At 43.2% G+C, this 21,085-nt stretch overlaps 1 protein-coding gene across 1 annotated transcript in view; it reads left to right on the forward strand.

The window, feature by feature from the left end:
* The first annotated feature begins 234 nt into the window (after positions 1–234).
* Positions 235–21,085, forward strand: part of LOC142775355 (uncharacterized) — a 125,228-nt gene continuing 104,377 nt past the window's right edge. Inside the window, exon 1 of the mRNA XM_075876717.1 lies at positions 235–832. The gene's annotated coding sequence lies outside the window, so the exon portion shown is untranslated. The remainder of the gene's footprint in view (positions 833–21,085) is intronic.

Below are 21,085 nucleotides of genomic sequence, written 5' to 3' on the forward strand. Positions count from 1 at the left end.
CCCTTACCCAATCGAACACAAAGAACCCAATCACCCTTCCTTGCCGTAAACAGAGAGCGTTCAAAGAGCGCTCCATTATTTTTATTCAACATTTCTTCTTTCTACTCACTGCACACCGCTCTGTTGGCGACTGTCTCAAGTTGAAATCAGCAAAGGGGCACCAATGCGAGCGCTGTGTTCGATAGGGAAAACTACCCAAACTGCACTGCACAGAGACGGGCGCGACAGAAGCAGCAAGAAAAGCGGGGCCGATCTCCGTCCACGATAAGGAAAAGGTGAAGGGGGCGTGCGCGCGCCGGGGGCGGGTTCGGGCCCTGTTTCCGAAACTCCGGCGCGCCCGGCACTCGCTCGACCCGCGCGCTCACATCGGCAGCGACAGGCGCACTCGAACCGGCCCAGGAAGCTTCCGTTGCTCATCTCACACGCGTCGCACGCCGCGCTCGGGACTGACGCCCGTCGACGGGCCCGCACAACTCCACGCGCACGGTTCGTTTTCGTCGGGTACTGGAACGGTATAGCAAGCATCCTCGTGCACGGACACGGCACTATATATAAGAATCTGAAGAAAAAAAAAACTGAGAAGAAGACAACTTTTCTTTGTTTCACCGCTGATGACACGAACTACGACTCCTCGAGGTGTTCGGCTCGAGTAGACAGAGTACGGCCACGCGAAAAGTGACGCCAAGGCCGTTCAATCAGTTTTAGACAGACTTGCTTCGGTGCCACCTTCTTCTGGACTGACAACAGCGGCGCAGCCGATTTAACGAAGGCCCGGCCTGCGAGGCACGACGGCTGCGTGCGCCTACTTCCCACTGACACCTGTTGACGAGCGGTAAGTACCCTCTCGTCCACTGACAGTGGACGAGAGAGTATAGCACGTGTTTCGGCGTGACAACTGCACGGAGGTGACACGATCATTTCTCTGGAAACGTATCATGTCGCCTCCGCGGGGGATTTCGTGTGGTTCGCTCGCGTGAAGAAAAATCAGTGGCGTCTCACATCAATGGATCCATACGGCCTCAGGAAACTGCAGGAAGGAACTCTCGATAATTGGGTGGTTTGAATGGGAGGTTGTTCGTTCCTATAGAAATTTTCGCGTGCAATTTTAACATAAGTAGATATCACCTCAATAGTGTTTGATTTCAATACCGTGGAATATGCGATAGACAGAAGTGCATGTATCACTGTCTTAGCTGTGAAGTTTTTCTAGAGTATCCTTCCCAGCCCCAATAGAGCCCTCTAGCTAAACTAGTGTCGGAATATTAAAAGTGTATTTTTAAAGATGAACATTCTCTAACAGTTATGCTCATTATGAAACCACATGGTATTTTATTTTCATACATGCAATCTTTTCTGAAATGCGGCAACGTCCGGGCAGGGGCAACATGAGCTTTTATATGCCCAGCTGTAACACTGGCACTTGCAATGGTATTGAAATTACATTCAATTCCCGTGTATTCTCTTTTTGTGTTCACATAGGTTATCGTTTTGGTTATGTTCTTGTTACATTGAATGCAGATCATGTAATCTATGACAGAGAGAGGTTAGGTTGCCATTGTGTACTCACATTCTGCTAACGAAAGCTTGTGAGCATCAGACGGAAATAAAGACTGAACGTTCTTACTTCTGCGGCAAACCTAAAACACATATGTTGTAATTGAATTCAGGCAGAATGAACTTTCCGTGAAAGTGTGCTATGAGTCACTATGATAAGCTCGGACAGTGATGGGATAGGCAATTTTGCACCTACAGATTGCACACCCTATGATAGTCACTGTTTTCTGCGTCAGGAGCGTTACGCCCAATGCGCTTCGCGAGTACACCACCGGTTTTACGTGCACGCTGGCCGCTAATATACTGGCTCTTTCTGACGTGGCACCAGCCTACTCGTGACACTATTACAAAGTTCGGCAGCAGCAGCCTAAATAAAAATAACCGGAGTAAAGATAAAAGTAAAACAGCAGCTGTTGGCGTCGAACGACGAAAATCGTTTCGTGGACGCATTAGTGGGCCGTGTGGTTTGTCGTTTCTTCGTGACCCGGCAGAGAAAAGACGCTCCCCTTTGGGTGACTGCCACTCTCAGTTTAAATACGATAGAAGGGTTTCTTCCTCGCTTTCAGTAACTATCGTACAGGCGATATCTTCTCCTTACAATTAGTTTCTTCCTAAAGCACGTGCAGAATGCTAGTAATGAGCGTTCCCGCCGCGGTGGTCTAGTGGCTAAGGTACTCGGCTGCTGACCCCGCAGGTCGCGGGATCGAATCCCGGCTGCGGCGGCTGCATTTCCGATGGAGGCGGAAATGCTGTAGGCCCGCGTGCTCAGATTTGGGTGCACGTTAAAGAACCCCAGGTGGTCGAAATTTCCGGAGCCCTCAACTACGGCGTCTCTCATAATCATATCGTGGTTTTGAGACGTTAAACCGCACATATCAATCAATCATTATCAATAAGCGCTGAGCCAACCGGGCTTTCGTGCTCGTCAGCTACACGCTAATATCTCCGATTGCGCAGTCAGAAACGAACGAAATGAAATGCAATCAGTTGATCGCGCACGACAGTCGTAAAAGACCAAGGAGAACGCGTGGGTGACTGCATCGCAAAGGAGAGTAGGAGGCAGTTCGCCAGTCACATTTCTTATATGCAGACAAATCAAGAGTAATTACCGTAATGACATCACGTGAACCACTGTTATGGCGTCACGAAATACGCCAAAAAGACGAGAAATGCCAAGATAGAAATGCAGAAAAAAAAACCTCTCCAAGCACTTGCGTTATGTATGCAAGTTACAGGACTATTATTGATTGATATGTGGGGCTTAACGTCCCAAAACCAGCATATGATAATGAGAGACGCCGTAGTGGAGGGCCCCGGAAATTTCGACCGCCTGGGGTTCTTTAACGCGCACCCAAATCTGAGCACATGGGCCTACAACATTTCCGCCTCCATCGGAAATGCAACTGCTGCAGCCGGGATTTGATCCCGCGACCTGCGGGTAGCAGCTGAGTACCTTAGCCTCTAGACCAGCGCGGCGGGGCAAACGCCAAGAGAAAATAATGTGCTAGTTTTTTTTATTTCAGATGCTCTTTAGGGACCCTTTAAAGGCCTTGTCTTTTTCTATTGTCGAAGGTTAACCTCAATTGAGGCATTTTAATTTCACCTATGCTGCTAAACTCTGGTCTGTAGTACCGTTTTTATCATGCATGGAACAAATATACCTTTCTTTTACTGCACTGACTGTGCGATCGGTCGATAGCTATCAATAATTAAATACGTGCTTCCGGCTCCGTTTTCAGGATCACGCAATTCTAACGAGCGCATACGGATGAAATTCCTCTCTGTTTTTTGTTGCCACTAATTATGGTTTAAGTTTGTTCTCTTTATATATTTTGCATAACTCCGTACAGGGGCTTTTTTTCCCCTACATTCATTCGGACATCCATTTTAGCATTCCTACGTTGTTCAAAGTATCCGACGAACAATTTTAATGGTACCCATTTTTTTTTTTTATAGTTCAACAAAAAGCTTACTGATCAGTGTCTAATCTCGGAGTGGTAACGTGGAAAATGACGTAAAGCATTTTTTATCAGAAGTTTTTTCCAGCACCGCCGCGGTGGTCTAGTGGCTAAGGTACTCGGCTGCTGACCCGCAGGTCGCGGGATCGAATCCCGGCTGCGGCGGCTACATTTCCGATGGAGGCGGAAATGTTGTAGGCCCGTGTGCTCATATTTGGGCGCACGTTCAAGAACACCAGGTGGTATACAAATTTCCGGAGCCCTCCACTACGGCGTCTCTCATAATCGTATGGTGGTTTTGGGACGTTAAATCTCACATATCAATCAATCAATCAGGATTTTTTTCAACTGTCGCGTCGACTAAGGGATAAATGCAACGGATGCTCCACACAGAGAAATAAGCAAGCGCCATGCCGTTTTGTGTATGTGCACTGCGGTTCATTGCGCATGCGTGGTGGCTCGTCCTGGTTTGTCGAGGCAGTTTCAGCGAAAGCAGCACCGCTTCTACTCCTTTTCATTCGTGCGAATAATATTTGTCGGGGTTTAACAGCCTAAAAATGACGACATGATTATGAAGGATGCTGTAGTGAAAGGTTCCGGAAATTTCGACCACCTGGGATTCTGCAACGTGCACCTAAATCTAAGCGGATTTTCGATGAAGGCAACGCGACCGCTAAAGCCGGGATTCGATCCCGCAACCTTCGGCTGATTTGTAAGAAGCATATAATAAAGCGGGGGATGCACTGATATAAAGATAAATTTTAAGCAAGAATTGCGGGTACGCTTAAATTGCCGACCCGAATAAAATGGTCCGAACGACTCATTAACGCAGTGCCAAAATTTTTCTACCAGGTCACGCGGGGTGCCAATTTTTCGGAACTTTCGAACAACATTTACGTATATATGTGCTATTGAAATCGCCAAAAGATGGCCTGATTTTTATCTCAAGTTGCGCATGAAGGTATTATCTAGAATCATTAGTAAGGAGAAAATTCCGGCCTTACGTAATGCTGGGCAAATAATTATGGCGGGTGGCTAATCAATGTATATGGATACTTACGAACAAAAGGCTGTGCGAGTTTTGTTTCTCGTTTTCCACGCATGGACTTGGAAATGTTAGTCTCGTACGAATCTTTTATCTTGTTTATGGGGTCTCCTTCAATGAGTTAAGATTCCATGACAATTATTTCTTTTTACAGCTGCTGAACCTGCGCATTCATGGGTTGTGCTTTGGGGAAAAAAATCATCTCGCGTTTTTCCCAATTTTACTCTTTACAATTTGTCGCACCTGGTGATCGTGTAATCACGATGAGTGTGGTGCCTGTTTCAAGAGAACAAATTATAGGAAGCGAGTTAAGGCGGAAACACGAGCATGAACCGAAGCTTATATATACAGCGGCCTTCAATTTAATATCTGTATTGACTATATATAAAACTACGGTCAGGATAATTTACAGTTCGAGCTTAATTAAGCTGCGAAAAGCCTGAAAGGCCGCTTTTCTGCAAAATTTATTGTTCTACTGCTGGGGTACCTGCGTGTAAATGTGATACAAAGCGATGACTGTAGTAACGGGTGCTGCTATTAGCATTGTAGAACAACTATACGTAGTGTATCCTAACAGCTACCATTACTGTGCTGCTAAGCCGCACTTCCTTGCGAATATCGCCAGATAGAAGGTAAATTATTTTCGGTCACAATTGTTGATGTCGCACGAGTGCCAACCACAAAATGTAGTTTCAGCGCTATACAATGCTCGGTCATCTCATGTTGCATACAAATAAAAGAACGCTTTTCTTAATTTAATGTAGCATTAGCAACAGGTGTATAGACAAAGTGCATTGTAAAATGAACATAATCAGAGCGTGACAAAATCGCGGAACATTCCGGCGTTCCTCATTACAGAAACCTATGTAAAAACAGGGAAAACAAAGTATACACGCTGAGCTTCTTGCAATTCTTCGTTTTCCGAAAGAATGTACCACACCGCGAGAATAATAGCCGTTGTTTCCATCGCATACTTTCCCTATTTGCAGCAGGCGACAAAAGAGAAAAAAGAAAGAGATCCTCTTCACCCGAAAACATTTTTAAAATTTCTGATGGACCTTGTTTAATTTCGTTTTGGTGCTACGCTTTCAAAACCAGCAGATTTTAGTATGTCGGCCAGGCACACTTATGAGTGAGTGACTGATACTCACCAAGCGGGTTTTGCAGCCCACAATGATTCGTTTTAGTTTTTCTTGTTGCCGAGCTTATTGTATTGCCCACATTTGTTTCGTTTTATTTGATGTGGATGAGCGATCACATTTGCTTCTGGCTGCTGCCAGCATCTTTCTTTCCTTTTTTTTCTTTCTTTTTTTCTTTCTTTCTTTCTTTCTTTTTTTCTTTCTTTCTTTCTTTCTCTCTTTCTTTCTTTCGTTCTTTGCTTTACTTTTTTTTGCGGCGAGCCAAAGTAAACAACTTTTCTAGCGGACATGGTCATCGCCAAATAAAAATTAAGGCTTTAAAGACCAAACATTCCCTCCTCCATGGGTTCCCGCCTTTACTTTCTCAGGTTCCTCTGAAGTTTATTTCATTTATTTGTTTGTTGGATACTCTGAGCCTAAATAGGCCCATATAAAAGTGAACAATGAATACACAGGTCAATTTCGCAACAGCATAAGGAAACACAGTTCTCACACTACAGCGCATGTTTACGCGACAGAGTCTTGTACATTGATCAAAACGAAAAACAACAGAGAACATTTTTACGTAACTCAGTGTTACATACTGCAAATCTCACACTGTCAAGGTGAATTTAGAAATGTAGAAATATAGTTAGTCACTTGAAGGGTTTATACGAATGGAAACTGCTCGATTTTAGCCGTGGGCGTCTCTAAATATTCAACATTCAAGCAAACATGTAGAAACGCTTTCAATTTCTCTATGGTAGATGGGAAGAACGAACATTTGTAAGTCGGACAGCGTGTTATGTATGATCTGATACATTTTGCATGATTTAGTCTGTAAGAGGACTGATATGATGCTTTAAGGCAGTTCTTTTTATTACCAGCAAGCTTGTCGTGATATAACAAGTACATGAATTTTAAAGAGGCCACGCGCCGATGGTTCTCAAGTGTCTGTATCGCAGTGCGAATGCGCAGTAGCGTCACACTGTCATTCTTGGAGTATCTAGAGTAGATGAAACGAAGCTCCTTGTTTTGAATTACCTCTAACTCGTTGATAGGATTTACTTGGCGGGGAGTCCATACAACATTGCCATATTCGGGAATGGGGCGAACCTGATATTTATAGCATGATGGCTTAAAATTCGGGGGTGCTGTCGCAAATTGTCTGCGTTGAAACCGAAGTCGTCCGAATGCTTTTTGACACGTATTACTAATATGCGTATCCCATTTCAATGTGCTCGTTACTGCTACCCCTAAGTATTTGTACGATTCTGCCCGAGTTACGTTTGACCCCATGAGGTTGTTAGTGAATACTAGTACCTTTTTCTTTCTTGTTACTGACATACATGCTGTCTTAGCTACGTTAGTTTGCATTCCCCGTTCGTCGCCCGACTCTGCAATACAGATCAAAGATACGTTTAATTTAACCTGATCTGCCTCTCTTCGTATTGTTTTGTATGTGACGCAGGTTTCTGCAAATAATATTAGTGCAACGCCTTTTTAAACTTGAAGGTGCATTACGTATATTAGGAGTTAAGTAGGACCTAACACGGACCCTTGGCGCACTACCGAGAAAACTTCCAGACATTCGGATTCAGCACTGTTTACTTTAACGAAACGTTTGCGGTTAAAAAGGTACGCGCTTATCCAAGATAACACTTTATCGCCTATTCCAATGTTCCTAAGCTTGCCTAATTATTTACAGTGGGTTAACCTGTCAAAATTTTGGAAAATATTTGAATATAGTACCTACTTGTAGTCTAGAATTAATTACTGCAACGAAGTCGTGAATGGTTTCTAAAACCTCTGTTGTCAGAAGACCTTTGCGGAAGCCATGTTGTTTAGTGTATATAGCAAGTTTTCTTCAAGATACGCCATAAGTGCTTTGTTAATAATGCGCTACATGGGTTTACAGCAGCAGCTGGTTAACTATATGGGTCTGTAATTGTTTACCTGCAGTTTGCTCCCGCCTTTGTGAATGGGGTTGATCTTTGTACGTGCCATTCCGCTCGAACGCTAGCAATTTAAGGAAAATTTCGTGCCTAAAAGGAGTCACTTGCTCTGCGTATAGCGTCTAAGAAACGTAGTTGTATTTTCGGCTCAACCTAGGCAAATTTTTGACGTCCATTTGTAAGAGAAAGTGTAGGATTCCCTGTCTTGAAAATTCTACTACCGCCATTGTTGAATCGTGGACTCGCGTTTGATTGATTTATATGTGGGGTTTAACGTCCCGAAACCACCATATTATTATGAGAGACGCCGTCGTGGACGGCTCCGGAAATTTCGACCATGGGGTTTTTTAACGTGCACCCAAATCTGAGCACACGGGCCCACAGCATTTTCGCCTCCATCGAAAATGCAGCCGCCGTCGCCGGGATTCGATCCTGCGACCTGCGGGTCAGCAGCCGAGTACCTTAGCCACTGGACCACCGCGGCGGGGCTCGATTTCTAACTGCTCGACACCGTTTTCAGTCTTAGAAAGATAGCGCCAAAATTGGCTTGGTTCATCTGTCATGAAAGTTGTGAGCGTGGCACCGAAAAAATTGTTACGCGCAGAGCTCATTTCCTGTTTCAGCTCAAGGGTTAATCTACATGCTTTTTCAGAGCAGCCTTTGCTTTTGCGCATGCGCTTCAATTTTGTTTCTTTTTTTTGCGAATGATACTCCGTGATATCCAGGGTGTTTTGCGCTTTGTACTACTCAGTTTCGTAGAGACAAATCTTTGTTCATAGTGAGAAATATTACAAAATTTTCAGTTTTGCATAAGTAACCACAAATGATTATAACTAATCGCAGCTAGTTAGGTTTATGATGACGCACGTTCACGTCACTGCCGAGACGTCCCAGTTGCCATAATAGTATACCATCGCGTAGTTATAATAGCGCTAATTTCATATTCTCACACATCGCTATACATTCAAAACGACTAACTTGAAGAAAGGCACACCCGAAAATTAAGTCTGAGTATGGCACGTTCAACAACTTGTTCGTGTAAAGTGTAAGAACGGTTCGTTTCTAGTACACGTTGCACTGTGCTTTGTCCCGTAAGCCGTCACTTAGCTGCCGCGCTCTTATTTTAATAAGGAAGGGAAATGCTTACTCTCATATTTACAGTTGTTGAAATATACTGGGGAACTGAGTAGGAATGCATTAAAAAGCACATTTTTGTGAAAGCAAAACATATAAATTTTTTGCTATGTGTAGTAACATGACAATAATGAATTAAACAGTAGCGCATCGAATAGCATTTCTAGGAACTTTTAGGCACGTAGAGAGAGAGAGAGAGAGAGGGAGGCCGAGAGAAAGAAAGGTGAGATGAAACGCAAAGAGCTTAACCAGACAATTTTGCGGTTTGATACCCTGCACAGGGGAAATAGTGTACTAGCGGGAACAAAAAGCTAAGGAAGAAAAAATGATAAAAAATATAAAAAGAATAAGACATGCACTATGACACGTATGCACCTTCACATATATAACAGCGGTTTATTTTGCTGATGTTTAGATGGGAGTCCCAACTTTTTTAAAGAATAACAATATTTTCAAATTTCCTGTGTCTTCTTATGGCATGTTAAGTAGGAAGGAAGTGGACAGAAAAGGAAAGCAGAAAAAAAGAAGAAAAAGGAAAAAAAAGAAACACGATGGGGTAAGAAGGATTGGCATGTCAAGAGAGTAAACATGTAGATTGTGGCAGTTGAAGAGCCGTCGTTAACGAAACTTATGCAAACAAGTAGCACTTCCTTCAAGGGGGAGAGTCTGAAAACGAAGCACGTGGCTTTTGCCCTCTTCCACTTATGGAGGAAGCGCATTCGCTAATTAAGAGAGCCAGCTAGTTTCATACTCTATCACAAGTAGGTTAATGCGAAACATACAAGCGGTGGCTGCATTACATTACCGTGATGATTCGGGGAATGCGACTCGATACTTTCTCATTCATCATACAAACATGGCTAACTAGAGCCCACGCCGCTCAACGTGCGCATTATCGTTTCATTCGCAGACGCACCAGCCCCCCGCCGACAGTCACATAATGCAAAGAAATAACGCGAACAAAGGCGAGGACTCATTTATTTTCGCAAGCGTTAGAAAATAAATCTAAATGACGGAGGTTGACGCGCCAAAACAAAGACGTGATTATGGAGTACGCCGTTGTGGACAACCCTCTAATAATTCCCACCAGCTGGGATTTATTAACGTGCACGTGAATTTAAGAATACAGGTGGCGTCGCAAGTCAACCCTATCTAAATGCGGCTGTGGCGTGTCGAGGAGTCGAAATTGCACCCTCAACTTGACTGCAGCGAAATACCTTAGCTTTTACGCTAATACGGTGGGTGATTACGGCGTGTAATTTTGAGTGAGCATGATTTCAATTGCAATTATATAAAACAAATACAGTGTAGGCCGACAAGAACTGCTATTAAAAATTTTTGTAGTTTTCACAATATTTAACCAAGTTTATTGACACAAATAGCACCTTTTTCCCCTTCCAGTTGGAGAATTGGTATGCATTGCATAAATTCTGTATACAAGCACCCCTGTTATTCTCAAACCATTTTTTTCTGTAAACAATTAGATGGGAAATGTTTTGCATCTACTTCTGCAGATGTTCGAAAGGTGCATTTGTAAAAGCTTGCTCAATTCGCTCCTCGAATTCATCAATACACTTTTCTGGTTGCGCAATAAACTCCTTTTCTATCCCACCCAAAGAAGAACAAGTAGCTGGATGTGAGAACTCTTCGCAGGCCATTTTGAGGGGCCACGACACCCCAACCAGCCTCCTAACAAGTGTGTCGCAGATGACACATGGGCACACAACTTTATATGTGGTCCTGTCTTTGATGCTTGCAATGACATATATGAGATATGTATTATATTCTCCGATCGTAAAAATTAAACTGCTTTTTTTCTCAATTAAAGTTCGTTATGTGTTATAAAAGTTGTAGAATAATTATAAACAAATCAAGAAATAGGGAGGTAATACTATACACATAAATGGCGTACATGTAAATAAAACTGAATTGAGTTCATTCTAGTCAATAACTGAATTGAAATTTTCGTAGTCATTATTCATGCGTCGCGTTCCTAGCAGTTAGTGTTTAGATTATGTCTAAAGGAGATACAACAACTGGTACAACCAGTGAACTTCCAGTGGCATTTGAGTGACCAGTTTCAGTGATTTGTATGGGGGAGGGCCTTTCACGCTTCTTATTCTTGTATCCGCATTTACGCCTATTTCCTCGGTGGAGCCCTAGCCATGTGTGTTGTAATCTTATCTTCTCCGTCCCTTTTTGGTTGTGCAAGGCGGTAAATGTGTGTCAGATTAAGTTAACTATATTGCAAGCAAAATAAAACCTGCCTTTTCTCGGTAGCACGCACGTCAAGCGGATCTGTGTAGCGTAGCCATCTTGAATGCCCCATGTGCACCATCTAAAAGACCACACAAACAAGTTAACAGATATGTATATAGTGCCGAAACACTAAAGTAACTGCATGCGCTACAGGATTGGTTACTTTTCTCTTCGGGCGTACCTAATCAGGTTTGTACAAACTGCCGTTGAGTCCAGTACACATTTGTACTTATGTTTCCACAGCGCCCGTTTCAACCGACACATCCTTTTGTCTGTCGTTTAATTTCAGAGCTTTATCGCCGTATTGTTCACTCGTATGCGCTTCGAAGAATTTACCTTTGTATATTAAGCTGTTGCACAAATGGTACTTCTATGCTGTCAAAATGCACAGATGATACCAATATGTTAGCATCAGGGAGACGTATAAATCATACTGTGTACTAAGTCTCGTGTCACCAGTCCTTTAACGAGACTTGCGCCCAGTAAGGAGGTTATCTGATTACAAGAGTGCGTAAGATCATTGATTCCCGTGGGCTAACTATATGTTGCCCCACCACTGCCACCGACACACTTCTTAAGCGTTCAAGCAAAAGTTCGCGAATTATCTCAAATAACTACACCTTGTTCCACCCCTGCTACCGACATACTACTTAAGCGTTCAACCAGAAGTACACGAATTATCCTAAATACCACAACGGCGTTGATTTATTTCGGGCCCGCTGATTTCAAACAATTGTGGAATGTCGTATGTTGAACGTATTTGAGATAAATACCACGGCTGACATAAGAAAGAAAGAAAGAAGAAAAGGAAGAGAAGAAAAGGTAAAAAAGAAAGAAAGAGAAGAAGAAAGAACATGCTGTACGTATGACACGTATACGGTCACTACAGGGATTGCTGCATTGCCAGTAATATACGGTCATTTACTATCGGTTCAGCTGCTTCGTTTTTTACCGTTTCAACATAAGCCTTGCGTCCACTACTATCAAACGAAGCAGTATATTTACACACACGCATGAATGCACGCACACACACACGCACGAACACGCACAATATGAATATAGTATAGTTGAAGGGTCTCCCTACTGCAAGTAATATTGTGCGGCAGAAACGTAGAACCATGTCAGGCGTCAAAACATGTGAATTGCATAAGACGTGGGAGTTTTAAAGGCCCACATATTACAAAAATCTATGATCTTTTCAATCATAATCAGCCCCAAAAGCACCATCAAAGTGAGCCACTGCGTATACAGGGTCGCGTGTTTATATTATTTTTATGTGAGCTTTCACAAAAGCATGTTCTCAATTATACATGCGTCAATTTACAGTTTTCTTGCACTCTCAGGTCTTCCGAGAGGCGACTGCAAGCCATTCGCAATCTTCAGCGGGCCTCAATAGCGGTGTTGCTTGGTCGCAAAAAAGCAACCTGTAAGGCCCACTGTATCATATTTTATACGCTGAATATGATACCTCGTTAACGCTACTGAAAGCTGCTATGGGTGTCATCATAAGCAGCTATTGCACATTTGACATGTTGTGAAGAAGGTACAGTGACTTACATATTATACTATAGTAAATAATTATTTCCGATTAGTACTGATCAAGTAACGCCTAAAAAAATTTCATTCATATTTTTCTTAAAATTAACTGTACAAGAAGAATAAAAACAGTCAACGTTTTCTCGCAACTTTTTTTTGAAGGAATAACTGTTCCTGGGTATTACAGGGTTAAATCTAAACGGAATGAAATAGAGCGCCGCACTTATACCCTTCGCAACGTAGTACTGGAATCACTTTCTAATCTTATTCGGATCGCATCTGTAGGGACTTGAACCTTGGAGGAATCGCGCCCATAGAGGCGTGCCGTATAGTTCAGTTGAGATGGACTTGATAACACGCATTATAACGAAGGTATTCCAGGTGAGAATGAAGATTAGATGCATTTTGGCTTGATGAACTGCAGCTGCCACTTATGCAACTTTCGGACCCCCATGCAGTTCCCTGTATTTTGTGTTCAAAAGTGCGTGAACTTCGTGCGAACTGTATCGCTGTCTTCTGGCATGTCGCGATTGTAGAGTTTCAATGGACGTGCTCAGCATGAATGAAGCGCGATCTAAGCGTGAAAACGATGTGACACTTTCCGGGCAACGGCGTTGTCATTTTTAGCACGCACATTCCAAGGAAGTGATTGAAGAAACGTGAAGGCATTACTGTACAGCAAGGAGTGCGTATACGGCATTCGTATCAACGGCATCGAGCAGGCAAATGTATCTGAGCACATAATATTGCAGCGTTGCAAGCAGTGGGCTGTTTACTGGAGCTTGTTTTCGACGATAGCAGAGAGCACAAAATGCGCTAAATATGCTACACAGGGTCTAAACTGGTGCTCGCATATTGGTCTTGACGCTCGCTTCGTATAGCTCTGAAAAATGTTATATCGAAGTTAGGTTCACATCAGCGCTTGAGGTTTAAGACAGAGGAGACCGAGATACAGAGAGAGAAAAAAACTTTATTGCACTCAGTGGGCCGGTAGTTTGGTCGATCAGCATCCTCGGCCTGCAGGACGACCCAGTCAGTGCTGGTCGTTCAGCTCCAAGCTTTGGAGGGCCACTTCCCAGCGGCGGCAAAGAGGAAAAAGAAAAAAGAAAGTTAAGTGTTCGTGGTCATACCTCATTAGGTACCGTACACGTGCAGGGAAAATGAGGGAAATATTTTTTGGTTACAGCGGGAAATCGACAAAGACAGAAGACGAAAGGGACACAGACAAGCGCTGACTCACAACTGAAAGTTTTCTTTGAAGAACACAATAACGTGAAAAAAATCATAAAAAGGAAGCGTATCAACATTGCGCAGAAGTGTTAAAAATGAATATAAAAAGTTACATATATAGTATCACTTGACAGCACATGTGCTGAGAAGATTTGCGAACTCTTTTTTCCGTGAGATATATCGATGCTTCACTGACTCAAGGTCATTGTGCGCCAATGTGTAAAAAATGTATATGTGGAAAGGATAATCTATTTCACGAAAGTAGCCTTAGAGGCAGGTCAGGTTGTGCAAAGAGCGTGGTGTTACCTCTGGCCACCCACAGTTGCTTAAGGTAATTGTTAACGCAGCTTGATTTAGGTCGCGCAAGGAATGGGCCACAGCAGAGCTGGTGGGCACGTTCAGCATATCGTGTTAGCTATCTGCACAGAAAATTTCAGCGGTCATTCAGTGTGTGCCGGTTCGTCGTCAGGATAATGATAATTTTCTATATACGACAGACGGCAAACCTTGAGCTTGATTTTGATTGATATGTGGTGTTTAACGTCCCAAAACCACCATACGATTATGAGAGATGCCGTAGTGGAGGGCTCCCTAAATTTCGACCACCTGGGGTTTTTTAACCTGCACTAAAATTGAGCACACAAGCTTAAAGCATTTTCTTCTGCATCAAAAATCCAGCAGCCGCCTCCAGGATTTGATCCCGCGACCTGCAGGTTAGCCACTAGACCTTAGCCCCTAGACCACCGCGGCGGGGCGAAAATCTTGAACCTAACAGGTCTGCTGTAAAACTTGTATAGCTCGTATACATAGGCCACAGAAATTGGATGAATCTCGCTACGTTTCAGTTTCTCTTGGTTATCGTATACGTACAGATTGCTTGAGCGCTCAGTGAGCGCAAGCCGGTTAATGATGGCGATGATATTTTTATAGGCCCCACGGCAAACCTGGAACAAACAGCTCTGCTGTAAAACCAAAGCTGCGTTCGTAAACGTTTTCTTTTTCTTCCTGCGTTCCCCGTTCAGTGAGAGCAGGGGTGGGAAATCGGTACGACAACTCTGTTCTCACGATAATTGGTAGGGTTTAACACAGCAAAACCACAATATGACTATGAGGGACGTCGTAGGAAAGGGCTCCGGAAATTTCGACCAACTGGAGTTCTTCAACGTGCACCTAAATGTAAGCACATGGGCCTCAAGCATTCTCAACTTCATCGAAAATGCGGCCGTGGCCACCGGAATTCGATCTCGCGTCCTGCGGGTCAGCAGCCGAGTACTTTAGTCACTAGACCACCACGGTGAGTACTAGCTGTTCTGATGAGATTGAAAATTTGTAGGCACGGGGCGTCACTAGAGCCAACGTTTCGGAAGTTGTTTAGTGATCTTCAAGGCTGCAACGAGTTACATGTTTACAGAAGAGGATGCCGAGAACCATATTTGATCAGTATGGCCCGTTTTTGTTGCGTGGTATTAAGTCGTTTGCGCTGCATGAGAGCAGTGTCTGTCTAATATTCCTCACACGTCTTCGGCAGTGCAAGCTTAGTAAGAGCCTACTGTTGAGAATGGGGCGAGTTGGTTTGCGCACATGAATCGGTACAGTGCATTCTGGGAAAAAATGAGAAATGGCCGAGCCGACCAGACGAAACAACAGAGAGCTCTGTCTTTTCGTGTGGCCGGTTCCACTATTTCTTTTTTTTTATCAGGATTCACCCTACCAGCTCAATTAGAGCCATGACATTGGTATTTTTTGTGGCAGTCCTGGGATGCATGCCTTGCAGGCGATTCGGAGAAGACAGCAGCAATCTGATCCAATAGAGAGAGAAAAGAGAAAAAAGAGAAGGGAGGGAGTTTAAGCAGATGCGAGGATCCGGTATGCTACCCCGCATTGGAGTTGGAGAATAGGGGTTCAAAGAAACAGAAATAAAAATAAACAAGAGCAAAAATACGAACACACAAGTGCTCACAAAATGGATCCACTCAGAGTCGTTCATTCAGGCCAGTAGTTCGCAAGAAGCCCAGTAGCGCTTGCACGGCCTTGTTCTGCGATGATGAATCTAGGCGATGGTGCAGCATGCGGTGCGCGTATACGTACGAGTAAACGCCATGCTCAACCATAGTCTGCACAGAACAGTAGCGTCACCTCGTCGGAGTCTTGTTGCAAGCCGTAAGATTAACACACGGTCAAGGAAGCGTAATCTTGCATGCGTAAAATGAGGCTCATTTTAATGGGACATGAATCATTGGCGAGCAAGCATCTGGATCATCCTAGCGGCGTTGGTTCTAGAGATAGAAATTGACAGGTCGCGGTCTTTTGTATGGATTAAACAGGCACCTTGATGAGCCCGTTCATTACCGATAATTCCACGGTGATTTGGCAGCCACCGAAATACAAGGTGACGCCCTTTCTCCGTTACGTGGCGTAGCATTTCTGCCCTCTCAAAAACCAACTGTTCGTGCGGACCACGGCGTCGACTTGACAGAAGTGACTGCAGTGCCGCCTCACAGTCGCAGAAGATTGTCCACCGTTGCGTGCTTCGGCTGTTAATGAAACGCAGTGCAGCGCGAACCGCTGAACTTTACTACCATTGATGTTGTTGGATGAGCTGTCCTGAATTTGGTAGCTGTGGTATGCGTTGAATTGACGACCGCGCTGCTGAACTGCTCGGCAGGACGGAACCGTCAGTGTAGACGTAGGTATACAGTCTTCGCACTTCTCGTACAATAAAAGTAAAGCGAACTGTTTCAAAATTCCTATGCACCCCCTACGTGGTCTTACGGGAATACGCGCAGTAGCAAGTGTGCATTTAAAATGGGGTGCCACTTTTAAACCACGTAGTCGTTATGTTAATCGCATTTTCTGACGCCCGATGGCAATGTACGCTTGTACCCCGCAATATTATTGTGATGTCACACGTTGCATTATGAAGCCTGTAACAGGAAGCGTGTGTCTGTAAAACATAAACGTTACTTTCATTGCATTTCGAAGCAGAGGATGCTATTTTAACCATGTTTCCATGCAGACACTTTGCTGTGTGGTGGAACACCCATGGCTGTGTTAAAGGAGACACAGCCATGGACACTGCGATGGTAGCGTTTGTTCTGATATGTTTGTGTGCATTGTAATATATTCAACCCCCCTTGTTTTTGACGTCCAACCGGAAATAAAGAAAAAAAAAGACGCATGGCTGTGTGGTAGAACACCTTCTTGCCAAGCAAAGGACCAGGGTTCTCCTCAATCGGGCGCGAAATTTTTATTATTTATTTTATTTGCATCTTTCTAGATTTTTTGATCACGTACAAGGTGATATTTCGCTGACAACCAACGACGCTGACGCCGACCACGACACAGGAATTTGTGCAAAATGTGCTCTTTAACGCTATCACGTAAGAAAAAAAGTAAAAAAAACCTGGCTGATCCCTCTTTCTAGAAACCAGTATAACATGAAAGTTGAATGTATATACACAGTTATAGTGAGCACTTATTGTGCACTGTTTCGCCACAAGTGCGAAGGAATAAATGCTACAGCAACAAATTACAAAGTCACACGAAGAACGACAACCAGCAGCAAACTTGCAGCACGCAAATATAGGCATGCACGAAATGTGCGTATGAAGGAAGACCTGACTAAATATTGTCACAGCTCGACACTTAAAGGGCGCCGTGTAAACAGAAAGAAAGATGGACGAAACGAGTGCACAAGTATACAAAAGACAAGCACGAACAACTGTCACAATTCTTACTTCTTTGGGTATGAGGAGCGTGCTCCTTTTGTAAAGACGGCCGCGGCTGCGAGAAAAATGACCTTCATACTATCCCAAATTAAGTCTCTGATAAGCGCGCGCAGAAGAAACCCCACTCTGTGGAGCCGAAGCTCATTGAAACGCGAGAGGCGACGCGTGCGCCTAACACGACACCGGCACGCCATCTCGCTACTGATGACAAAAAATGCACTGAGATTTGAGAACCACTACGCGCCAAACGGCGCGCATAGTGCAAATAAATGGCTTGCCGTTACCAGTTCTATCATCGTTTGTTTTGTGGCTGAGTGGTTTGCACCTCGCGTTGGAGATGACGAGGTCCCAGGTCGGACTCCCCGTTACAGTACGTTTTTTTCTGTTTTTTTAGGTGCGAAGCATTGCTTAGCGAACTTTTGTTACTTTAAGCGTATACGCTTAAAGTCACCAAACAGAACGGCAGATATATCTGCCGTTCTGTCTATTTATGTAGCCACCTACGACTTTTGGCTCTCCTGTCTTCTTCAATAATGGGATCTATACCAAAATTGGTATGGCAGCACATGACTGTATGACGAGCATAAGTGACTACAGGTTTTCCCGCTCGTTTTATTTCAATTACTAGCCTAAATAATCTACACGCCATTGAATCTGAGCGCCAAGGTATTTAATCCATGTGGCAAACATTTAGCCAAGCGCCAACATATTTATACCAAGTGTCAACTCAGTTAGGCTGCGTGTTACTGACTTTATTCCAAGGGCCACCATGTTTATTACAACTGCCAACGGCTTGAATTTAGGAGCCCGTCAGTTTCATTCATGCCCCAGAAACACATGTTTTGCCACTTTATACAGTCCAAATTTCGGAACAATGTAAACATGGAGCGACAGCAAGAACTTTTCGCTTGCCTATACATGCTAATGCTTATGAAAGAGGTGCAGAGCTGTTTCCTCCTTCGTTCTGGTGTCATGGCATCAAATAAAAAAAACAGTGCGTATCAATTGCATTTATGGGTACTAAATATATTTGCTCATAGAGTTCCTGTTAGTCTCTGCTTCATCACTTCTGCATTATTCAGGCTAATCATCTACCCCATCGCATATTCTGAGACTCATATCGTCTGCTCAGCAGACGGCATTTTGATACTTATTCGCTGAGGCGTTCGCAGTCGTCTGCTCGGCTCGGTGAGAACGATGGTCATTTAAAAAAACGCTCATTTAAAAAAACGCTCATTAAAAAAACCTAACTTGCATTCATTCGGGTTGATGTAGAATTTAGGTTTTTATAAAAGTATTAAAGCAGATACTCCTGCTTTCATGTAACAGACGACGCTGTTGTTACTGAAGCGTATTTGCTTGAAACACGCGTGTTTAGTCGAATGCACATAAGTTTATTTGAATAAAAAGATAACTGCTAATATGAATGTAAATTATGACTATTGTGGTCCACATCAGGGTCATGAGTTTACGTCTTATGTGCACCCTAAGACGAAAACCTCTTCAAATTATCTTTAATTCGCTAAGCCCTGTGAGGGCCTCCTAATCTCTTAAGCATGTACCTGCTTTTGACCCATCGCTGCCCACCGCTAGGTTTTCCATATCTTCGTATGCGCTCCGGCACTCCAACAAGCATATTATGTATCTTGAACGACATGACCTGGCCCAGTCATGTAATGCTATACAAGTCTAAGAATGAGCTTTATTGACGAACACAAAATATTTGTTAACATGTTCCTGCTTTTTCTTTTATTTCTATTAAAATGAGTCCACCCGAGCCAAGCACTAATCTACAAACTTGTACATAGCAAAGTACAAACACGGCTCAAGTAAACAACAGCAGTAAATTTTTCACAGATACTAGCGGCTAATACGAATAATGATTTGTTCTACTTTGCGAAATTTATCTTATATAATGTAAGAACTGCATGTTAATCGTACTGTCATTTTTACGCCCCGTATTCTGCTTTTTGTGCACGGATTAAACTGACTGACACTTGAATTAAAGTCATTGGCAATTGGATGAGACATGGCAGCACTTGGATTAAGTCCACTGGCACGTGGCCTCATTGACTTGCCACTTGGATTGAAAAGCGTTGGCGCTCGAAATCAATGTTTAGCACATGAATCAAATAGCTTGCATGGAGCTCAGATTATTTCAATGGCGTGTGGTTTATCTAGGCAGGCACTTGGATTAAAGTGAGCCGGAAAACCTGTAGTAATCACGTGAAAATTATTAGATGTTTGTCAATAATGTCATCATTTACAAGTCATAGTCTTGCTTCTCTTGCGGTGGTGTCGTTCACACTATATAATGCAAAACTGGCATGGTATGACATGACTGCACGGAGAACATAAGAGGTCCTAACGGGGAAATCATGACATGCGTGACATGTAAGTCATGACTACACACTACGCTCATGGTGCGCTCGTGGTCGCTTCGCTAACTTCACGTATACGGAATTTGGTATTACGTGACGTGAATCATGGGTGAAGGTATATGACTGATGCAAACATGAAATCATGAAATGCGTGTCATGTTAAACATAACAACAACAACGCTCATAGCGTGCTCGCCACTGTTTCATCCATTCCAAATTTACCAAATTTGGTATTACGTGAAGTGAATTGACGAGGAAAGTAAATGACACGTCCAAACATGATGATCATACGACTATCATGTTTGGACATGCCATTCACCTTCGTCGTCATTTATCTTCGTTGTTTGGACGTGTCATTTACATGACATGCGTGTCATGTAAGAACGTGACTACATGACATGCTCATGATGCTCTTGCGGCCGTTTTGCTAGCTCCACATATATCAAATTTGGTGTCACTTGACGTGAATAGATGACGAAGTTATACAACACGTCGAAACATGATAATCATGACATGCATGTCATGTAAAACATGATTTCATGCTACGCTCATAGGGCGGTCGCAAACGTTTTGCTAGCTTCACATATACCAAATTTGGTATTACGTGATGTGAATAGACGACGAAGACAAATGACCGACGCAATCATGATAATATTGACATGGACGTTGTGTACGGATAATTTACATGCCACGCTCAAGGTGCACATGCAGGTGGTTCGCTAGCTTGACATACACCTTAATAGGCATCGAGTGATGTCATTGTATTGTAAACATGAATTACAGGTCTTAACACTCAAATCACGACATGCAACGTTAGTGGTGCCGTCGTTATGTGATTATAAACAACACACTTGCATCTTATCAATCAATCAATCAATCAATCAATCAATCAATCAATCAATCAATCAGTTTATTATCATGTCATAAAAGGATGTTACAGGGAGTAAAATATACAGAAGAGGGTCCTAAAGTACACGACTGCGACGGGACCCTCGGTGATGATTACAAATAATAAAAGCACAAGCAGCTGTTAGAATCGTAGAAACAAAAATATACAAAGCAGAATGAAAACAAAAATGCATGGAATCAAAAAACAAATAATACAGCATAAAACAATACAAAGAAGATAGATAAATTATTTAACAGGTACTCTTTTAATGAGTTTTTAAATGAAGTTAAAGAAACCT

The sequence above is a fragment of the Rhipicephalus microplus genome, chromosome X, assembly GCF_043290135.1.
Source record: "Rhipicephalus microplus isolate Deutch F79 chromosome X, USDA_Rmic, whole genome shotgun sequence".
NCBI classification, from domain to species: domain Eukaryota; kingdom Metazoa; phylum Arthropoda; class Arachnida; order Ixodida; family Ixodidae; genus Rhipicephalus; species Rhipicephalus microplus.